Here is a 20,424-nt window from a genome sequence, read left to right as displayed (position 1 = left end):
TTAGAACTGTAAATCAGAGTATTTTGGGCTACACACAGAAGCATTAAGAATATCTTGGCTGTCCTGAGCAGTAACTCAGTTCTGTGAAATTATATCCACTGGGATCTATGGGGTGCCTGAGACAGCTTTATTTCTTGAATTTATTGCATTCCTTCACAGCTTCTCTTAAAGATTTCATAAACTCATGATGAAAAGTGGTCACTTAAAATCAGAGTCCGAATGTACTAGAGATAATCAGGCTTGCCTTTTCTGTCCCTTACATGCATAGCAAAAGCTTTGCTGATAAAGGCACCTGTTGAGCATGGAGTGACAAACCCCTAGCAGTTACTTTTCTTCTGCTTTAAGATCACACAGGGCAGGGGGTGGTGTGAGGTTCTGGTTTATCTAACAAGCCAACTCTGTCACCGCCAAACTTAATTTTTATAGGACACTTTTTAAATTTCAAAAGAACTCACAGGGCACGTTCCAACTCTTTACTATTTGACCTATTTGCAGGCTGTGGAAGAAAATTTTATATTTATTACAGAAGCAGATGTGCTTTTTATTAAAAAAAACCAACAGTGACTCAGATTATTGTTTTATGTCTTGGGGACCAAGATGTCTCTTGTTTATTTGTATTGTTTTATTAACTTCACTTAAGACCCTAGAATGAGCCGGATTCAACAGTTAACAAAAAAGTACAAGTACATGGTATAGTGGTGAGAAAATGTGTGCTTTTCTCTAAAAAGAACTGTACATGATAAGAAAAACACTTAGTGCAATTGGCATCTAAAGGATTCAAGAGCAGTCCAGTGTATATAAATATATTATTAAAATAGCATATTTTTCTCGCTTTCACTTGGTAGATTTCAAAAGTACATTTATGATGCTTACTCAAAAATGAAACAAATGTGCAAAATGTTAATACTAGAAAATATTGCAGAGTACATTATTTTCAATCCAAATGCTGAACTGAGGTAAGCCTTTGAAAAATGATTTAAAGTTAAAAAAGAAAAAGAAAAAAGATATTTTATGTTTTCTAAGGATACCCAACAAAACTTGCTACCTTTCTAATACTTTATGCACTACTAGCTTGAGGTAATTCTGTTTCAACATAAACTGGTTTATGCTATCTTTAACAATTCAGATTTCCCATCAGTCTTGTGATTAAAAACACCAATAGCAAAAATAAAGTGTCAAAATAATCTACTCCATCAAGAGTTTATTGGTTTTCAGTAACCTGGAGATACTATTTTGGGAAAGGTCCTAGGAACTTCCTTTCCACTTCATTAATTATACTGTAGGGATTTGAAATGGGATTTAGAAGACCTGGGCTGTGTAAAGTAGAATTGAAGTTATTTACAAACATGGCATCACTAGTTTACAAACAGAACAATATCCCTAATCTTGGAGGACCAATTAGCCACCTTCGCTAATGGTGACGTTAGTTCCTGGGTTCTGTCCACATTACCTGGCTGTCACTCTTCTGACAGCAGGTGCATCAGAAACACACTTAAAACAGACAAAACCCCTAATCTCTTTCTGATATTGATGAGCCCCACTAATTTTAGACTATGGGAGTGATTGGTATAATTGTAATAAAACTTGCACTGAATAGTCAAGGAAGATGAAGAGTCTATTTCATTAACCACTTATTCATGGAGTTTTCACTGCTTTGGCATAAATTACAAAAATAACTTTTTTAAAAAAAAATCTGAGGTGACCTAGATCTCAACGCTTCATCTAAATTGCAAATGTGACATATATACAGAAAGATAAATTATTGTAAAAGGTGGAAGAAATTTTATACATATTGTCAATGCTCCTCAATGAGAATGGAATCAAATTGCTTTCTTACCAGCTATGTATGGAAGTGCCAATGTCTTAAAAATTTGCATACTGCTTGACACAAATTTCACTGCTAGGGATTTATCCTTGGGAAATGGAAATGAACATAGAAGTGCTCTGTTTTAGGATGTTCTTTGCTGTATTTTATACAAAGATAAAAAATAGGAATTAGCCCAACTGTCCAAGTGTATGATGTTGTTTAAATACATTCTGAAACCTCCATGAAATCTAATATTATATAGCCAATCAAAATAATACTTCCAAAGCTTTTTTTCTCTGTTTCTAACATAGAAGGTACTCAATCAATACTATTTGAATTCATGTAAAGTACCTACATTTCCCTTGTGGTGTTCATTGTTTCTTTCCTCAAAAAATGCTGAATGCTATTGTGTAATCTCAGAATCATTAAGGCAGAAGCTATAGAAGGGAAAAAAAAATGATGTTCATGTGACAAACAATTATGATTTAAAGCCAAATGGAATGACAATATAATTGCCTTACTGCAGATAGTTGGCAAACACAGGTCTAGAACCCATTCATATCCTTATTATTTTAGCAAAATGGTATCCCTTTCAACTCTGAAATTAAGGAGAAAAGGATCCTTTCAACTCTAGCAGAATGATGTACCACCAAAATTAGAGTCTATCCATGTGTAAACAATAGTCTAATTCCTCTTGGCATTGAGCTTCTGAGAAAGGTTTTGCTTTATCCATAATTTGTTTAGTATTCCTGAGCCCCCTCATTTTCTTTACCGATTTAGGGGAAGAGGATAATTCCTGTTTTGCACATCTTTATTAATCAGGCAAAACTGGGGAACAGATGTGGGATTCTTTAGCTGTTATGGGGCTAGGCAGAAGGAGAGCCATAATTTTTAGGCTCGTCATTTTAAATGATGCCCATGGGACACGGCGTCAGAGGCAGAGCCACTGAGATGCAGAATCCAAATGGCCACGGTGCATTGGAAAGGAAAGGTAAATAAGTTGTACTCCTTTGCTGATGTGCATACATAATGTAGATATATGTTGCTGTCCTTTGTCAACTAAAAGCCAAAGGAATCATATGTGCTTTCAAGTTCTGGCTTTCTGTCCAAACGGAGGGTACAATAAAAACATACTTAGTAGGGGGGAAAAAACCCATCCTGTTAGATATTTTTAAGCAACTTGTATTATTCAAATATAGATCTAGAGGTTGGAGGGTCAGAATTAATTGGCCTCCAGAGAACATTTAAGTATATAATATACTTATTCATCATTTATCAAATTTTGCTTCATTTTTTAATTGTTTTAAGCCTGCTGTCTTATAAGAATATTTGTAGCTAAAATACAAGTATTAAAAAGTCTTATTATTTCCAATAAATAAATTTAGACTAATAAATCTTTACTAATAGGAAAAACTGCAGTTATGGCTATTACATATACCATAGATGATAAAAACAAAATAATTTATTTCATTTAAGGTTTCTTCTTTTATAACATTTATAACATTTTCTTTGAAACAACATAGTTAACCTCATTCTTAATAAAGGTAAATTTCTGCCTCCAGTATATTAAATATATCACACCCCAATTCTAAATCAAGATGTAATGAACACTCATCAATTAACAATATTTTGAATACTTTCTTTGGAAATTTGTATTAAAACTTTCTATGATTGCTATGTTTTTATAATTCAAATCCAAGACTGCACAAAACATATTTATCACCAAAAATTTTTTTTATTTTTCCCACTAAGTTTCTAATGAGTGTATTTAGCTCTGTTATTAAATTACTTGTTTTGACTTTGCTATTCCAACACTACTATTAGTGGAAATCAGAAATAGTTATTGGCATAACACAAAAGTCCCACCGTGTGATTCACTCGGTTTTGGGTCCTGGAATTTGATGGGAATAAGACAATTTTCCTTTCCTCTAAGGTTTTTGATCTAGTCCCTATGACAACAACAACAGAAAGTTATACTGTATGGGAATTCTGAGGGGATTTTTATTCTGTGATAATTCTGCTAAGTATAAACCCAGATTCAACAAGTTTAAACAGACAGGTAACTGATCTCTCAGTGTGTTTTCACCTCCCATTTGAAACATCCCAATGGTTTTGCTTCTTATCTAGAATAACAATAGTTTAATGGATTGAAAATTGGTGTGTTCTTTTTTTATTTCCCCTCTCTATTTTTTATTTTTTGTATTTTCTAATTGTTGTTCAATAACAGTTGCCCCATTTCCCCCCATTATTCTCCCCCGTCCTATCCACCTACCCCTCCTCCCATATGCAACCCCTTGTGCGCCCCCTCACCCCCCATTTTAATATGTTAATTTTAATATGTTCTTTACTTTCGGTGAGAGGAAATTAAAATAAAAAATAAAATTTTTACTTAAAACCATTAGGCAAATCTAATAGGATTTTTAACATTATTAAATCACAAGGACAAAAACAGTTAACAAATATACTGGGTTTTTCCTATGTGGTAGGCATATGTGTTTTCAAAGTATAATTTGCTTTAAAACTTTTAGAAAATATGTAATAATGTATTTTCCAATATGTTATTACACACATAGAATATATAATAGAATAAATAAAATCTGTGATACAAAGAAGAAAAAATATAAAATCACTTTATAATTCCTCTATGTAATAGAACCCCTATTAACATTTGGGTAGCTTAAACAGTTTTCCTTGTAATTGCTTATTTTAATATACTATATGATATATGTGTGAATATGCTTTATTTTTAATGTATATTACCATGGTAGTCTTTCATTTAGCCATGCTACAATAATGATTATAACCCAGTAAAAGCAAAGTAAAACTATTCCAAGAGTTTCATGGGCTGTAAAATATTTCATTTTACAAACTTTGTGAACGTTGTTACTAACATCACAGTTATCATAGTTGAAACTAAAGCACAGAGAAATAAGGAAACAAAGAATTGTAGATTCATTGAAGTATATTGAGTATTCCTGAAATGCGCGTGTGTGAGGTTGGAGTTGGTGGAGACGTGCTTCTGTGACACGTTTGGAGTATGTGTATGTTTATTTCACCTGAAAGGATGGTCTATTTATCACATATAAATTTGTCTTTGAGTGAGAGGGCTGCAGAGCACCTTAAAAAGAAGACAGTGCTCCTTTTGAAGAACAGGAAGTAAATTGAAGAGCCCCCGTAAGTGCTGATCATAGACAGAAATGCCATAATCATGAAGCCACCAGAGAAAGAGAAAAGAGCATATACTCAAAATTATTGCTCCTGGCTATGATTGAGCTACTTTTTACAAGAGTGACTCTATGTAAAATAATGTAATCCAGTAAGAGCAGAACTTTTCATTTAATATGGTTAATATGTAATAGTAACCGTAATGATAGCTAAGACCAGCATTACATACAATATAGCTCACGTTTGCATGAATTAGCTCATTTAACACTCATAAGCGCCCTGTGACATAGGAAATTATATTTTTACTTGCATAATAAAATATGTATATATAATACATAATGTATATAATATATATGTATGTGTAACAATGAAAGTAATCACTGTGATTTCCAAGCTAGTGCTCACATTATTTCAACTTTACACCAGTCACATCTTTGTAACTATTATTTGCTTGCCCTTCTTGAGTTTCCCACCCATCTTCATATGTCCACACAATTAGTCATTAGTTACTGGGTTACTTCCTTTCTCTCATTTCCTTTTTCTCTCCATCAGTTTGTTACTTTAAATGTAATTTGAAGTGGGTAAAATATGCACACTGTATGAAATTCAAAAGATTTAAGGGGTGTGCTGTGAAAAGCAGGTCTTGACCTCATACTGATCTTCTAGTCACATTTGGCCTTCTCAGGATTTCCCCAGGTTGACGGTTGTTATTTTTTTCTGAGATTAATGCTTTTATTTATTTATTTTATGAAATGTATTGACGTGACGCTGGCTACTAAGACTATATAGGCTTCAAGCGTACATTTCTATGATAAACAGTCTGCATATTGCATTGTGTGTGCCCAACACCCAAAGTCACACCCTCCATCACCATATATCTGGCCCCCTTTCCCACCTCCCTTCTCTGCTGCTAACCTCCATCCTGTTGTCTGTGTCTGTGTGTTTCAGTTCTATATTCTATGTATGGGTGAAATCACACAGCTCTTAGTTAGCTAATATTTTTTCAAATGCTGAGCTATGATTATTAGGTGGAGCAAGATACTCCATTTGGCTCAGAGTTTGTAGGAGTCATTGACAAGAATGTGAAGCAAATTTAAAACTGCTCAGAGGGAAAGTGAAGCACCTCCTCTTTGAACCCAGGCCGTTCGACATCAGTCCACCATCATTGCTAACTGATCCCCTGCCTGATTCTCATCCAGGCGCTAGATACTCCAAGAAATTAAACAGAACCTCTATAAAAGAACATATTCAACAGGGCACAAAGTTATTCTAAAATAAAATGTTTGTTTCATTCATCATTCAATATCCACTGTATGGGGATCAGGTTCTTAGCATAAATGTGCTCAATTTAAAATTCAGAAGCACAGGGACATATACTGCCCCCGTTTCTGTTTCAGAAAACCAACGGGCCCTAAATCCTTTCAAAACAACTTTCATTTCTCAATATGTTAAATGCATTCATATTTCTTTTCTATGATCAATCCAGATACGTTGTTGAAAATTAGAAAAAGAAGTGACAAAAAAGGCACAAATGTTCATAATATTTTCTTGCAATCCTTTGACTTTCTTCTACACAGAAAGAACCACTGTTTATATTTTTGTCTGTTTTGTTATTTTTTATTGTTTTGATATTATTTTTTATTGGTTTCTGGTGTACAACATAGTGATTAGACAACCATATCTTTACAAAGTTACCCCCACCCACAGTTTGATGTTTTGTATTATTTACATTCATGTATTTCACATATTTACATATGTGTCTTGCATTTCATAGATAAATTTATTAAAATATCATGCTGTTTTTAAATTTTGTAGTATGTACTTAGCTACTGTCAATTTATTTTAAAGATTTTTTTCATCAGAACCTAATGATAAATCTTCATATTTATTTTAATGACTACATTAATCCACTATATGAGTTATATATAGATATAAACATCTAAATTCATGATTTAGTTTGGCCTGGAATTTTTCTTTTAGGTGGTGATCTTTTTTAAATCATGTGTTCAAAAATATATTAGTTTTATATGGTGTATTGAGTAATGTTTTCTCTATTTCCTGAAATAATTTGTATAAAGTCTGCAAAAGTTTATTTTTTTTTAATTAAGATGTCTAGCTCTCTGATGCTAGACAAAATGGAGTCATCCCAGCCTTTCTCCCACTGATTAAAACCAAAACTTCTGGACAAAATGCAACTCCCTGAAAATCTGGGAGCAGGCATATTTGTGAGGGAAGTAACACTTTGAGGGAAGACATACAGAACAAAAATTTCTCCCTTTTTTGGGGGGGGGGTATGCATTTCTCCCAAACCTGTTCCAGAGGTTGAACAGCAAGCACTGTATTGTTAGGCAACACGGGCGTCAATCATTCTGAGAGAAATATTCTTTCTTCTTGTCAGAGGACCAGGAGGGTGGGCCACCGAAAGAGGGAGAATGTGAAGAAACCCTCCATTTCTCTTTCTCTTTATCCCTCTGCGATCTCTCCTACCTGTGCCCAGGGGAGAGATCCCGGCCCTCAGCAATGGCAGAGGCAGCGGACAACTCAAACTCCAAGATAAAAGCCATCTTTCTGGCCAGAAAAACTGGCACAAAGGCCCCAGTGCACAGCAGTATGTGCATAGAATCCCCATTACTATTTTTTCTCTCTTTTGTCTCATAGAATCGATACAAGTGTGGGCCCTATTTTTCAAGTTACAAATGTAGCAGTAGTATAGTACAAGAAATTCCAGACAATTCAATAAAATAAAAGTCATAGAGATGGGAAAGTAAAAACTAAAACTGTCTATCCACAGTTGGCATGATTTTTCATGTAGGGAATTTCAAGGACTCTAAAAAAATATCTTAGATAGTAAGCAGGATTAGCAAGGCTGTAAGACACTATGTCAGTACACAGAAATCAATTTTCTTTCTGTCCACTAGCACTAAAGAGTTGGAGATACTTTCTGCATAAAGTAACATTTACCACGGTACCAGAGAAATATGCAGTACTCATGTATGAATGCAAGGAAATATGCTACATAAAATTCCAGGTCCTTTTTCTCATTGTTCTATTTCTTTTAATACCCATAGCAGCAAGTCAAAATTAATGAGGCTACTCAAACTTCCTAATTTCATTCCTCATGGTGTGCACCCGTATGAAAATCTTAACACTTAATGTCTAGGCCTAAGATTATTGACCTTTCTGTCCTATGGTGGTCCCTAAAAACTGCATTCCAGCTACAACTTCATTTCTGCCTGATCTTGCTTCCAATCATTTCTACTTTGGCTGTGAACGTTTTCATGGGCCTGTTGGCCAGTCCATTCTATTCTTTCTAAAGCCCTCCCTGTTTTTGTGTGCCTTGGATTATAAATTGGTTAGTGCTGATCAGTTTTTTAGCAAATTTGTATTCATTTTATTTATTGCTTCCAGAAAATATTTTGCATGCTGATGCACCCTTTCTGGTCTCGCTTTATTACCTCTTGGTTTCTATTTTATTTCTGGAGACCTGTGTTCATATTGTTCAAGAGAGTTGCAACAGTCACTCATTCAAGACGGCAGGGAAGACTTTGTCGTAGACTGTTGCACCTGAGGAGGGAGAATGAACTCAACTTTGCTAAAACAGAAATCGGGGGAAATTTTTAAGCACTGGGGTGAACTCATGGAAAAGTTCTCCAGAGCGTGAGGGAGAAGGCTGGCGAAAGTGATAGGCGTGTATATTTGCTAACTGATGCTTATTGAAGTCAGTCTGCTGCCCTTCCACAGAGCTGGGAGATAGGGATGCTATATGTCCTCATGGTTACATTTCAGAGGGATGGCTCCCATGTCCTTGAGAAAGACTTTTCCTGGGTTGCAAGAAGATTTACATCTCACAGGGGCAGAGAAAGAACTTACAGTGGCAAGAACAATTCTCTAAAGTTTAATGGTCTACGAAAAGGGAGATCGGAGGATATAATGGGGAAGAAACCTGCCTAAGGTTATCAAGTTGAAGGGGAATGTTCAGGCCATTTTGGTCAATATTAAAGCTAAATGAATTGACATAAATAACCATCCTGATATAGTAGTTCACAGATATATGGTTAGTATGCGGATGATGCACATTGTAAAATCTTTGTCCTGTGGCTTTCTCTTTTTTGTCTGATCTTAATGTGGCCAAAAATGTAATGGAGAAAAAAAGTACTGTGCCTCTTAAGAGGCTAATCTTTCTCCCTCTTCCAATTAATTTGTTAGAATGCAATGTACTTTTTAGATACAGTTGTGATTCAATTAAATAATCACAGGGGCTTCAGTTTGTGACAGTTTATGAATTTAGTTCTCTTGCACTTCTTTGACAATCTGCTTGATAAAGAGCATTTATTTTAATCCCTCCATTAAATAATCACATGTATACAGAGCATTGTCATATGTCCTGCATCCCATCAAAGATCTGTCCCTTTTATCTGTTTTTATGTGTGTACTCTCTGGTATGCGTGTATACTTAGGTAAAGGATTCCCAGATCATATGGTAACTCTATGTTTAACATGTTTTTCACTGTTACTGAATTTATTAGGTGGCACTGGTTAACAAAATTATACATGTCTCAAGTGCACAGCTCTACAATATGTCATCTGAACACTGAGGAACTCTCAAGTTGTTTTCAAAACCAGCTGCACCATTTTCCATTCTGATCAGTCATGCATGAGGATTCCAGATTCTCCTCCTCTTCGCCAACTTTTTTTTCTCTTTGTGTTTTTGAGTATAGATATATAGTAGGTAGAACATGGTGTCACACTGGGTTTTGCTTTGCATTGACCTAATGACTAATGATGTTGGATATCTTTTCAGTGATTCTTGGCCATTTGTATATCTTCTTTGAAGAAATGTCTGTTCATATTACTTCCCCATTGTTGATTTTGGGCAATTTTGTTAATTCTTTTATATATTTAGCAGATTTCACCAGGAAACTATCTTGTCTTTGGCTTTTTGTGTATATGTGTGGGAAGTTTTTTGATTACCAATTTAAGTTTTCTACATGGTAATAGTCTATTCAGATTTTCATTTTCTTATTGAATTGTTTTGGCAGTTAAGTGTCTTTGTAAAAATTTGTCCTCTCCATCTAGGTTATTTAATTTATTGATATACATTTATTTATAATATTCTCATTATATATTTATAATTTATATGCTATATTATATGCTCTGATATAAGTTATGTATGGTCGTTAATAATGCCCTTTATTTTTAATTTTAGAGAAGAGAATTTTCTCTCTCTTCTTGTTCAGTCTCACTAATGATTTGTCAATTATTTATTTATTTATTTATTTATTTAGAAACCATCATTGAAATCCTGAATTTCTCTATTGTTCCCCTAGACTCGATTTAATTTATTTCTGATCTAATACTTATAATTTCTTCTTATTCCTTTGGTTTTAGTTTGCTCTTCTAGTATTTTTAAGGTAGAAGACCAGGTTATTAACTCAAAAATCTTCTTTTTAATATAAGTATTCTTAGCTGCATATTTCTGTATGTATATAGCTTAGCTTTATCCCATAAATTCTAATATATTTCCTCTATATTTCCACTTGCCTTAAAGTATTTTCTTTCTGATTCTCAGACTGGATAATCTTAATTGATCTATCTGAAGTTCACTATTTTCTGCCTGTGGAAATTTCCTCTAGTGATTTCTTTTCATTAGAATATTACAATTATTATACATTTCAACTGCAGAATTTGCACTTGATCATTTTTTATAATTTCTTCCTCTATGTTTTTCATCTCAGTTTGGCAATATCGTATTCTTATATTCCTCTTTACTTCTCTGACTACATTTAAAATAGCTGATGTAAAATGTTTGCCTATTAGGACCATCATCTAGGCTTTCTAAAGGACTTTTTATTGACTGCTTCTCCCTCCCGATAGATTATACATCCCTCTCCCCACACCCACCCTGGCCAGGTTGTTGTGAAGACAGATTCAGAACATACTTAGAAGTTTGTTTTTGTCTCCAATAAATGTAATTCTTTTTATTTCTTTATTTTGAAGTTTTATTGTTTTACTTTTTATTTTACTTTTTAGTGACAGTAGATATAACTGAAGAGAAGCTTAAGATTGTTTTCTTATCAAGTTATTGATAAAGGAACCTGCATTAAAATATAATCTATACAGATGCTAGTATATGCTATCATAGCCCTCCAAAGTTAGATATAGTAGTCTTTGTAAATGTTTCCAGAATAGTTTAAGATTAGACCTTGAAAGATCCTCATCTTTGTCCCTAGATTCTATACAAATAGCCATAAATAGTATGAGGTCCTAGATAGTCATAATGTAGCTGCCTGATTATGATGCATGTAAGTCTATTAGTAGTTACATATAAATAATTTATGAAAAAACAGAGACTCCTTCCAATGGAAGTTTTAAGTTTCCCATCTAATCTCTTGCACATCACTATCCACAGATAATCACTGTTCTTACCACAAACCATACACATGTTCCTCATGTTACAATGTCCCAGAGTAAATATCAAATACTCAGTATGATGAACAAAGGTTGAAATATGGATTGGTGTGCCTCCTGTTTCAATGTGTGGGACTTTTAACAGAAGATACTGGCCTTTAGATGTTCTATTGGAAAATATAACTCCCCCCAAAAAGAATTCCCAGCAGAAAATTGAAGTGTAGATATTAAAAAGAAACAAATAATTGTCAAGGAAAACATAACTCTGGGCTCTTTTTTTCTTTTCTTTTTCTAGTGCTTTTGACTACAAGCAAGTTTTAAAGATGATATTTATACCTTTAACTCTAGAGCATACTAAATGATATTCTTTTTGTCTCACTTTTCTCTTTAATCATTGGGCTTTAATATTTGGTTTAATTGGAGGAAGAACTATGCCTTCTGACAACAGGGCCTTGTGTGTGTGTACGCGTGTGTGTGGGTGTTAAGAGCTTGTCCTAATTAGATTTCCCTATTTAATGACTGCTTTCACAAACATATACTCCATTTACCATTCTAGATAAGCCAAGTATAATTTGTGCCCTTAAAATACAAGCACCTGCATAGTTATTGTAGTTTGGGTATTATCAGAGAAGAGACCACCATTCAACATTTCAAATAAAATATAAATGAATTCCTGTTGCTTTCAAATCAAAGAGATGTTGAACTAAAGGAATAATCTCTCCAAAACATCAAACTGATAATCTCATATAGGGTTAGGGAAATGAAAGAGGAATTCAGGGAATTATAGGACTTCAGAAGTGGCAGGCTTTTTGTGTGTGTGAGTTCTCGATCTTTAACAGCACAATTGATGACTACGTCGTCGCTACCAGTGGCTGACTTTCAATAATGCAGGGCTATGTCCAATTTATTTGCCTTCAGAACCTTGCGTTCTAATGAGAAGTTGATATTAATCAGTTCTGATGGGTTTATTATCAATTCTTCTGTTCATACAATTTTGTGTATTTTATGTATGACCAATGAACAATTGGTATTTTTCTTTCTTGAATTCGGAGTATAAAAATTATATAGTTTGATGTATAGAAACAGTTTAGTCTCTTGATTAATACCATCAAAAATGTCCTGATGCTTTTATTTGACATTTGTGGATTAGGAATTTGAGGTATAACTAATTTAAAAGATTATAAATTTATTAACTAGAAGAAATATATTTAAATGGTTACAGTAACACTCCTTGGCCATGTTGTTGCTTTCTGTGGTTTCAGTTACCTCACAATCAACTACAGTCCGAAAATATGAAGTGGAAAATTCTAGAGATAAATAATTCATATACTTGTATTTTAAAGTGTGCACCATTCCGAGTGGCGTGATGAGATCTTGAGCCATCCTGTTCCATCCCACCAGTGATGTGAATCAACACCCTGTCAAGTGTCTCCACACTGCAGACGGTCCTCACCTCATAGTCACTTGGTATTGTTAGGAGGTTGACTATCACAATATCACAGGGCTTGTGCTCAAGTTGCCCTTATTTTACTTAATAATGGTCCCAAAGCACAAGAGTAGTTATGCTGGCAGTTTCGATGTTCCAAAGAGAGGTCATAAAGTGCTTCCTGTATGTGAAAAGTTGAAAGTTCTCATCCTAAGAAAATAAATTGTATGCCAAGTTTGCTAAGAGCTACAGTAGGAACAAATATTCTACCCATGAAATTGTGAAGAAGGGAAAAGAGATGTGTACTAGTTTTTCTGTTGTACCTCAAACTGAGAAAGTTATAGCCACAGAGGATGGCAAGCACATAGTTAAAGTGGAAAAAGCATTACATTTACTGGTGGCAATTTTCAAAATTTAAACTTTTGAGAGACAGCACATTCACATGACAAATACTACAGTATATTGGTCTACTTGTTCTACTTAATTATTAGTGTTATTGTTAATCTCTTACTGTGCTTTACTTATAAACTTTATAATAGATATGTATGTATAAGCAAGAACATAGTGTGCATAGGGTTGGGTACTATCTGTGGTTTCAGACATCCACTGGTGGTCTTGGAAGGTAACCCCTGTGGACAAAGGTGGGCGGGGCTGCTGTATTTCATTATTAGTAGCTCAGCAGTCTGGGCAGTTTTTCACCTAGTTCGGTGCTCTTCCCTTGAGGGTCCACGCTGAGAGCAGGATATGTCCAGTACTAGGAGAACAAGTTTTCTGCTCAAAAATGCCTTCCCCTGTCACTTACTAGCTGTTTTCAAATTTTTAAGAATACTTAGCAAGGTTAAGTCCACGAACCTATAATTGTTGTTGACTTAATTTTGTGAACTGTTATGGTTGCTTAGCAAGTCAAGGTCATGGGAAGAGAATTTATAAAGGGAATTTCTTTAGCCTTTTTTTTGGTTAATATAGCCCCATGCAGCTATCTAAAGAAAATATATATATTAAAATGGCTAGAATCAGCATTTGAATGTTCTTAAAGCTGCAATGTGGTATGGTTTTATCTAATAGAGACAATCATTACCAATGTAAGCTGGCATCAGATTTAAAATCTTAGTGTAGTATAAGAAATTTTTTACAAGTACTTGTTTGTTTTTTTAATTTTCGTTTCATAGTTCCATAAAATTTTGGGTGAATTAGTCTTTGAGACTACAGACAACAGCAAAAACCTTATTTAAACTCTAATATACTTGAAGTGCAATAGCAGTAGCATTATTTCAGTTATTTCTAACCACTATTTGAAAATGGTTTCTGCTTGCAACTGCATTTTGAGTTACATATCGAGAAGCCAGAAGCATTGAGCAATATTTAGAATTTAATCACAAGAAAAGCACTCTACATCAAAATTGGTGTGATACAGCTAAAGCAGGGTTTAGAAAAATGTGAAACCTTGACTACAATTGTCAGAAAACAAGAATGAGTGGAAACAAATGAACTCCCACAACCACATGTGGTTGGTTGGGGCATGAATAATGTATAACTCTCCCTTTCTCATAATGGCCAGAGAGAGTAGGAAGGGCCTCCAATAAGTGAAGTAAGTAGTTATAGCAAAATCTATATTTTCTTTTTCAAATATCTATCTCAGTGGACCTCAATCTTGAATGTGTATACAAGTCACCTGCAGAGGTGATTGAAATGTAGATTTCTCACCTCTTTTCTCTGAAGGTACTCAATCTGTTGGTTTAGGTTTGGTCTGTAATACTGCATTTGAGCAAGCAACCTAGGTGATTTGGACACAACTTTTAAAAATGATCTCCACTTGTATGGCAATGTATATCTATTGACTATTATTTCTGTGATGCTCTGAATGGGGAAAAATGGCAGTTGGAATAGTCGGTAATGTTTTTCAACACAAAGCAAGATACACATTTTGATTTAGTCCTGTGTTGAGTATTTTTAGATAGAAACTGTTTATTGTTGAGTTTTCTATGTTTGTGTTCTTGAAATCTCAGGATTTAGGTGAGGCAAATTTAGCAGAATTTTCAGAATTAGTATGCCATTTTGTACCTTATCTAGATAACCTGATGGTAAAATAGAAAAGTATTGAATACCAGACATTTTTACCACCCCTCTTTCCAACAATTGTTAACATACAGGATTAACAACAGATCAATCCTGCCTTTGAACTTGTATCTAAATTTCACCCAGATTGACATCTATTGACTCATCAAGTAATATTTCTTAAGATAAGAGGCGCCATCACTTTGAATTGTTATCTCAGGGATAATGTTTGCAGGAGGAATGAACATATCCCCATTAAATCTGAATGCAAAGTGAGTTTGCCAATTTGAATGTAAAAACTCTTACAGACATTTATTTGAGAAAAAAAATGACATTTTGGAAAGATTTAATTTTATCTCTAAAGCCCAAAGGACAAATAATTGAGCTCAATTCTAAAGGGCTTTGTTCCACATAAACAACTAACGTTATCAGAGGTTGAAAATTTTATCCCTAAAATAGCATTATACAATAAGAGTGTAACTCTCAAGCTAGAGGCATGTAATTAAACAGTAGATCTAAAATTATTAATAGCTTACCATTTATCTGGAAGCCTTGATTTTTTTTTATATAAACCTCACTTCTGTGAGAAGTTTTCATACAACAATGTAACTAAAACACTGTTTCTTGAAATATAAATGAATGTATCTTCCTTGCGGTACAGATTTGGCTTAAAAACTTACTTTGCAATAGACTTTTGGAAGTATCCCATTAGAAAATGTATAATGTTTAAGGAGATTATGAATTCTTAGTAATACAAGCTGAAGTGGGGGAAATTTTTTTTATTTATCTGGTAAGTCGAACATTGACTTTCAGAGCATGACTATGAAAGAAAGGAGTAGGATTACTTTTGCATTTTAAAAAGACCATTATAGAGGAGTTTGGCTGACTCCTCAGTACTCCAGGCTATGTACAAATTTACATCAGGTCTTAAACATCACTGCATTAACTCTGCAACCTTCCCCGAACCACCACGTGGAAAGCCAAGCTTCTATCTAACAGGCTTGGACTCTCTTCCAAATACGCTAAAATCACATTGACTTCCTACAATGAAGATTTGCTTGGTTTTTATGAGATAATGTGTACTTCTGAAAGTCATTTTTTTTTTTACATTCTTGGTCCACCATCCTTAAGCCATCGCAACTGGGGTTTTCTTTTTAGTGGGACACTCAGGTTCCATCAGTGGCAAATGCTCTCTTGTGTGGTTGTTTCTCTGGTCCAAGATAATTTGATTGTAGTTGTTAGACTCAAGCTAATGGGGTTTACTAATCTGTTTGCTGCAGGTAATAAACCAAAGGAAATAGTCCTGACAGAAAGGTATCAGCATAAATTAGGAGAAGCCAATGTGCCCTACGGTCCAGTCTGAGCTGTTGCTCTTTTCTGGTAATAGAGGTGGGGGGTGCACTAATAACAGAGAAAACCACCATCGATCATTGAATATACTACAGAGCTTTAGTTCACCACATCCTGCAAACTAGATCGGATAACATTCATTGCCACTTCTTGAGGTGGATTAGCATTTACACATGAATTAACAATTAGAATTGGAGGGAGAGGAATTGTGTCTGACAGGAGATTTCTGAGGATGGCTTTAATAGAAAAGCTTTGCTGCGCTGTACTTAGTCATCCAGAAACATTGAGCAACACCAAGCATAGCATCCAAAGCTCTCCTCCTCTCCAATTAAAGTATTGGCCCATTTAAGTCTGACTCATTTTTTTTAAAAAGGCTCAAATTGGCCTTCTGCACTTTACATCGGTTATCATAACATGGGAAACCAGATACACATGCTGCCAACCATAGGGAGAAACGCAAGTCTCAGAAGTTGAATAGATGCTTATCTATAATTCACTTCTGAAAATAAATAGCTAAAAATAAAACATCACAAGTTATATAAAAATAGGTAATAATCTAGCCCACTACCAATTATATTTTACCAATTATACCAAAAATACATTTCAGATATAAATTTGGGAATTTAATTTATTCTTACATGGTTGGAATGGGAGGTGTATCTATGATTATTAAAACTTCAGAAATAATTTAGCAATGCTAGACTTATTTCTTTAGCCTTGTCCTACCTAAAACTTGGTGCCTGGTTTCAAAGCAGTGATCTTTACAAAGAAAAGATGCCAGACTCATAGAGTTGGGTTTAAAAGGCTCTGTTAACTCATCAAGTGACCTGGAACAAATGTCATGGGGATTTTTAAAAACTCACGCTCAGCTGCCTAGTTCCTCATCTTCTTCATCTGCTCGTGGCAAATTAAGGGCAATACCATGTATCTTACTCTTCCCTGTCCTGATATATCTAATTTGTGGGTGCTTAGCATCATGCATAATACATAGAAGATACACATACATATAATTCAGTATTTCTCTGTCCTCCCTTCTCTATAGCAATTTAACTTCCCAAAATAGGAAAACATAGGTTCTTAATACTTGGTTAAATTTATGGCATCTCCAAATTAAAATACTTTTTGTTTCCCTAATAGTCACCCCACTTACACCCAAATAGTATCTCTTCACAAGTTACTGAATGAGCCAATAATCTATATTTCTTGGCATTTAAACAATTATAGAATAGTATACTGTCTTTGTTGAAATGAAGTTTTCCATTTAGTGTAATAACAATTATATACTCAGAGGATATTTGATTTCTCTGAATCTTTACATAATTAAGAAAATTCCTAAATCAAGCTACAAGCAGGTAGTGAAAATAATATATTAATATTTGAAAGAGCCCTGGCTGGTGTGGCTCAGTGGATTGAGTGCCGGATTGTGAACAGTCACCAGTTTGATTCCCAGTCAGGCCACATGCCTGGGTTGCAGGCCAGGTCCCCGGTGTGGGGCATGTAAGAGGCAACTACACATTGATGTTTCTCTCCCTTTCTTTCTCCCTCCCTTCCCCTCTCTCTAAAAAGAAATAAAATCTTTAAAAGATATTTGAAAGAAATATCTTTATAGAGAATAAATAATATATAATATAAAGATTAAGAAATACCATGCCATATATTGATACAAAATGGACTTATAATAACACTGGCATATATGCTATGGAACTAATGATGAGAATATGATCAATACTGACATTGACTCCATGTCTATAATGTGTCAAACATTGCGCTAGGTTCTCAGTGTATCCGATTTGATTCTCACAACCATCCTATGAGTTAGGCATTACACCATTTTTAAAGGTGAGGAGCCAATTCTGTTAGGTTCACCTGATTTATATTACATCTTTAATAGGTAGATGAATTTAAGGATAAAAAGCATGTCTGCCTAATTCTATTGGATGTTTTCTTTCCCCTGAGCCATGAGGCCTTCCGTTGGTAGAAGGGTCTTGTTTGACTTAGCTCTGAAAAGAAAGGGGCCTGTGTTTACTACTGTTACAATCCCAGAACCTTACATACTACCAGGGATGTGTTAGATGCATTCACTATTTTTTATTGTTGAATGAATGAATAACTAATCGAATGCATCATTTTGCTCTCTTGAATCTAGCACAGAGTCTTACATATCTTAAATGATTTAAATAACTATGCTTTTAAATTTTAATTATAATGAAGATAAGTTCTTGATTCAGAATGTTAGTTGTTAAGATATGGATAGAAGTCATACAACAGTACCCAAGAAAATCCTACTGATCAAATCCTGGTCTATACTCCTGGCCCATTGCAGACATGTCCCTCCACCAACTGTGACAGATAGAAGTCTCAAGCAGAACCCGGGAGCACAATGACAAGGATATTTCCTTGACATATATCTCAATAATTAATAATCATAAATTCTCCTCTGGACTTATGAGAAATCTTATTTTATTCTACTGTGGTTGTTATGCAATAATTGTGTTTATATTGATGTTTTACATTTATCATATATTTCATAATTATGTACCAATAAAAGCTTAAGTGCAGCTCATACTGGAATACTTTCCTCTCAATAGCTGGCTTGGCATATTTTACATTTTTAATAGTGTGATGTTTAGTAAAAATGTGCCAAAGGACCTAAATTAATTTGAGTAGAATTGATCTGCAGGCAACCACCAACTTAGAAGCACAGCAAGTATTCCTGCCAGCCCTCCTTTTCAGTTTTGTAAGATCATTACTTAGGGCAAAGACTTACAATAAAAATTAATTTTGAATTATGTGCCATAAAATGGATATTATTTTCAGCATATTTTATGGAATAGTCATCAACTTCTAAATCATCGCAAAATGGATTTCAGGGATAATGAGAATATATGATTTTTTAAAATGTATTCATGTTATGGAAAATTCACAAGACATATGGCATATTGATTTAAATGTTTCAAATTTTAATATTTAACTTCAACTTTTATTGAGTTCTATGTTGCAGAAACTGCTAAGTGATAAAAATTTGATCAGACATAAAGTTCTTGCTTTCAAAAAATCTCAGCCTGTCTTGGCAACCACTTATAAATGCATTATAGGAGTATCAGGAAAGAGTTATAATAGTGGGTGCTACAGGAAGAATGAGTTATCTGCCCTGGTTGTAAGTAATCTTGAAATTTATTCATAATAACATTATCAGCATTGAGATTATTCAGACATTTAATACAGTGCCCTATGCTGCTGCTTCATTTTTCTCTTTGCTTCATTTGTAGCCTTTCTTTTTTCACGTTCTCCATACTCATTATTTCCCCATCATTATCTCTTTCCTAACCTTCCTTTCCTTTACTGTCCTATATTTCTTACCCTCCTTTATTTCTCCTATATTTCTAACCCTTCTTTAGCATTTTTATTCTTGCTCTGCTTCATTTCCAAGAAAATCATTGCTTCCGTAAACTTGCTATCATTATGGTAAACGATCATCTCCAAAGTGCATATAACAGAATAGTATAAAAACAATAACTGAGATTAAGGGACTTGCTATGTATCAGACACAATGCTAAATGCCTTACACGCATTCTCTGATTTCAGCCTCCCTTAGACAAAAATGGAGTTGATGGCCGTCCACATTTTTCAGATGCAGAAACACAGATTGCAACCTGTAACCTGCCAGACTGTGCTCTGCACAGATCTAGAGAATGCCATTCACGTAGACTGCCTACAATAACATAGCCCTGGCTGCTCTTCACTTCACCTTCCCAGGCAGGTATAATCGACAACTGCCGTGCATGAAAGAGAGTGATGTGTGCACGAGCAGCCGGTGAGGCGAGGTTGGCCCGTGTTCAGGTCCCGGTACCACCTCCTGTAGCGTGTGGCCCACAGGCATCGAAGGTTAAACACCTTGCCCTGGGCTCCTCATCTGTAGAAGGAGGTAATACTAGCAGCTACTTCAATAGGCTTGTTGACAATGAAAGGGTTTAATATGAGTTCAGCACATACCAGAATGTCTGTCACATAAACGCTTTGCAAGTCACATAAAATGGCTTGCAGTGCAGTTTGGAGAGGGGCCTTAGTCTGTAGCATTTGTTGGTTCCTGGGGTGTAAATAATCCTGCGATGGCCAATTTCAAGCTCCAGTATGACCCCGACAAACATCGTGTTGGAAAGAATTGCGTGGTAGCATTTGGAGCAGATTTCCACCACGCAGATACAGTAGATGT

The 20,424-nt window shown here is 34.7% G+C and overlaps 1 pseudogene; it reads right to left on the bottom strand.

Annotated features, from left to right (window-relative positions):
* Positions 1-20,091, bottom strand: part of LOC129075144 (AP-3 complex subunit beta-2-like) — a 153,002-nt pseudogene extending 132,911 nt beyond the window's left edge.
* Positions 20,092-20,424: the final 333 nt, after the last annotated feature.

The sequence above is a fragment of the Pteronotus mesoamericanus genome, unplaced genomic scaffold, assembly GCF_021234165.1.
Source record: "Pteronotus mesoamericanus isolate MK-2021 breed Mesoamerican mustached bat unplaced genomic scaffold, CSHL_Meso_final contig_52, whole genome shotgun sequence".
Taxonomy (NCBI): Eukaryota; Metazoa; Chordata; class Mammalia; order Chiroptera; family Mormoopidae; genus Pteronotus; species Pteronotus mesoamericanus.
This window is presented reverse-complemented; position numbering and strand designations above follow the sequence as displayed.